This window comes from Astatotilapia calliptera, chromosome 8 (genome assembly GCF_964374335.1).
Source record: "Astatotilapia calliptera chromosome 8, fAstCal68.1, whole genome shotgun sequence".
NCBI lineage: Eukaryota > Metazoa > Chordata > Actinopteri > Cichliformes > Cichlidae > Astatotilapia > Astatotilapia calliptera.
The window spans coordinates 8358018-8361554 of record NC_137429.1 but is presented as its reverse complement, the minus strand read 5'-3'; the positions used below and the strand labels follow the sequence as shown (position 1 = coordinate 8361554).

Here is a 3537-nt window from a genome sequence, read left to right as displayed (position 1 = left end):
TGCGGCTAATGTATGTACAAAACAGGATTTTCCCCTGATTTTAGCTTGTGCGGCTAATATTCAGGTGCGCTTTGTAGTCCGGGAAATACGGTATATGGGTTACTTGGTCTGCAGTGAACATGCTTCCTCTGCCCCAGCATCTGGTCATCTAGCAATTCTGTAAAGTAACAATTTCAGTATTTTTACATCAATGGTATTGGTGTGTTTCTCATTGGCATATGGCAGTGCTACAAATCTTTGTGCGAAGTGACTGTACTCACCGATTCTCATTTCAAGATGTCCTTATGGTGCTTGCTACAGTGTAGCGGCTCGAGTTAGGCTGGACCCGTTGGCCAGCTACCCTCAGGGTCATTCCACGGTTGATTACATGGTCCACTATTGTAGCTCTGATGTCATCAGCAATTCTATTTCTTACTCTTCCTACCCTTCCTCTCCCCCCTCCTCATCTTCCTCTCCCCCCTCCTCGTCTTCCTCTTGCTCCTCCTTGTCCTTGTCGTCCTCTTCATCCTACTTCTTCACCTCCACGTCCTCTTCCTCGGCCTCCTCTACTTCTCACTCTTTCTGCTCCCTCCATTGTACTCCGCACACACAGCTTACCTGTATTATAGTGCTTAGGCTGATTGCAAAGTGAACTAATTATCTAAAAAAGTTTTCACATGTGAAAGTGTGCCAGACAGTTGGCAAATTAGTGTTAATAATAGCCATACATGTGTATACTTTTGCTAGGAGTGTGTTGGAAATTTGGTAATTGAGTGTTGTGCAGTGAATTGTGCCTACAGTTTTGCAAAGTGTGTGTTACAAAATTGCAAACTGAGTGCAAAGCAGTTTTTGTGCTTTTAGTTTTGCAAACTCAGTGAGTGGTTTTGCTATAAGTCTGAATAGTTTTAGAGATTGTGCTACAGGAATCACAGTTAGGGTTTGAGCATTCAGAAAAAACTGTAAGTTAACATTATTGCATGCTAGTGCTTTCTAAATGACTACATGGTGTAAGCACTGTAAAATGTAGGGATTTGTGTGTAGAGTTTTGCAGTAACAGTTCACCAAATTTGAGTCATGTGTCAAAGCAGGGAATAGTGTTTATAGTTCAGGGAAATGGGTGAGCTTTTTGAACAATAGCGTTACGGTTTTGAAATTTTAGTTTAGAGGCCTGGTTACAGTGTTTAAGCAATCGAGAAAAACTGTATTATTTAAACCAACTGTTAACTGTATATTTCTGTACATTTAAGTATTATTATTCATATTGCCACATTCATTGACCTTGTTTATAGGTAATTTCATTGTTTAATCACATTAAAATGTTTAAAAGCACTTGGAAAAGGCAAAATCCCATGTAAAATTAAGGCAACAAACTGTATTGTCATTACTGAAAATAACCGTATTTTTATGAGAAAGTTATTTTCTGGTATTATTTTGCCGCCCCAGCTGCTGGAATAGAACTGTTTTTTTAGGATTTTTTTTTTACAGTGCAATCTATAGCTCCTAAGTGTGTGAAAGAGAGACAAAATAAACTTACAGCAAAGGAGGAAAATAAGCTTAACCTAAAACCCAACTAAAAGGAAACTAGCCTTTGGATCTGAGTAATTTGCAACTACTTGGAAGCGAAGTTTTCCTTTTCTTGCTGCAGTTTCATTTCAGATGTGATACTCATTTCTGAAATGTTTGAGCATGCAATGTCATGTTATGAATAAAAATCACTAACTTGATAAATTCCACTCAGAAGCCTCTCCACACTCCTGAAACTGCTCTCATTAACGTTTCCAGAGATCTTCTGATTGCTGCTTAATCATTCAGTTTAATGCCACTGCTGCTTACAATCTACAAAACAACTGGCTGACCACACAGACTTTAACTTCTAGTGGAGACGTTTCTGTTAAAAGCATTTTGACATGTGAGTTCTTCTCTTGCTCTGCTCGTCCTGTTATGTCTTTGTTCTACAGGGCTCTTTTTGGGTTGCTTTCTTTTAATTTTGCATTTTTCCTTCAGGGCGCATAATTTGTAAGCATGATCATTTGTAAACGTAAAATTGCATCTAATTGCTATGCAGACGACACAGCTTTGTGTCTCAGTGGAACACAGAGATGCTGGCAACTGACACTGTGACCCGGATATTACTTCCTCCAGCAAAGCAAATTAAATTAAAGATTTAGATCACTTCTAACAACATTATCAGTACAAAGTATATGCAGCAGTCTCAATGGCAAAGGCTCTATTTTCATTCTCTCGGAGCGGTGTTTTTTAATCATATTGGTATTTTTGCTTAGTCCACTTTTAGCTAAAACATCTCTGAAGGTTACTTGTGTTTCAGTCTTTAAACAGTTATTCTAACTCCTGCCATTTATTTTGCGCAAGCCGTTTCATCCTTGTGAAGTATTTATCTAAATTTGGGTGAATGACTGAATGTAGTGTAAAGCGCTTTGGGGTCCCTAGGGACTAAGTAAAGCGCTATTCAAATACAGGCCATTTACCATTTAAATTTATATGGATAATATTATCTGGTTTCGAGGCTTAGAGTCGAGAGTGGCTCAAGTTTAGCTGGTGGAGTATTATTGTAGTTCTTAATTTTTCCTCCATTTTAAGTCATTTTAAAGTATATTTAGGTTTGTTTTTTTATTTACGCACATGTCTGTGGTGTTGTATTACTGTAGGCTTGTTATTATTATAAAACACTTCGCTGAGCTTTTTCAAGTTTTTAGAGCATAAGCTCCTACGCTTGAGGTTGTACTCAATTTGTAAAGGTATTTCTGTCTTTAATACAATGTTAAGCCTGAAAAGATTATTGATATGAGAATAGCACACAGCAGAACAGTTAGTAGTGGGTGTCTTGGCGTTGACCTAATCACACCCTGAAGCATGGATGCAATCCTACATACAGTAAGAAAGAGATTGAGTGATGATAACAGATGTCTTTCTCCCAAGAATGGACGAGGATGCTTATGGAGGTGGAGCTGATTAATGTTAAGCAGACAGAGAAGTGGGGAGAGCAATGAGCGGTATCGGCAGAATACAGCAAATGTTATGTCGCATTAGTCATTTGTTCAAATACTCAAAAGGACCGGTGCTTAAATTAACCTGACAAAGACTTGGCCACCTAAATTGTGCCTTTTGAATGCTTATATCTGCCTTATAAAGATGCAGGAAATTAGCTCGGTAGTTACATTAGACCCCAAATGACATTAGAGGTAAAAAAGAAACTGCTTGATGCCACATCCCATTTGCAGATCTATACTCTGCTACATGTGCTGCCGGCAGTGCTGGCAGTGTCGTCTTATTATTATATATTCAATCCAGTTCAGTTACATTTAAATAGCACCAAATCACAACAACAGTTGGCTGAAGGTGCTTTATATTGTCAAGTAAAGACCCTTTGATAATACTGAGAAAACCCCAACAATCAGAGGACATCACTATGAGTAAGCATTTGGCAACAGTGGTAAGGAAAAACTCCTGTTTAACAGAAAGAAACCTCCGGCAGAACCAGGCTCAGGGAGGGGCCGTCATAGATTCAGTTCTACTCTTAGAAGGATTTTTTTAGGAGTT

At 38.5% G+C, this 3537-nt stretch overlaps 1 long non-coding RNA gene across 1 annotated transcript; it reads right to left on the bottom strand.

Annotated features, from left to right (window-relative positions):
- On the bottom strand, positions 1-390 carry LOC145430276 (uncharacterized). Its single transcript, XR_013910742.1, has 2 exons — positions 261-390; positions 1-157 (listed from the first exon to the last, which is right to left on the bottom strand). It is a non-coding gene; the product is annotated as an uncharacterized LOC145430276 (long non-coding RNA).
- Positions 391-3537: the final 3147 nt, after the last annotated feature.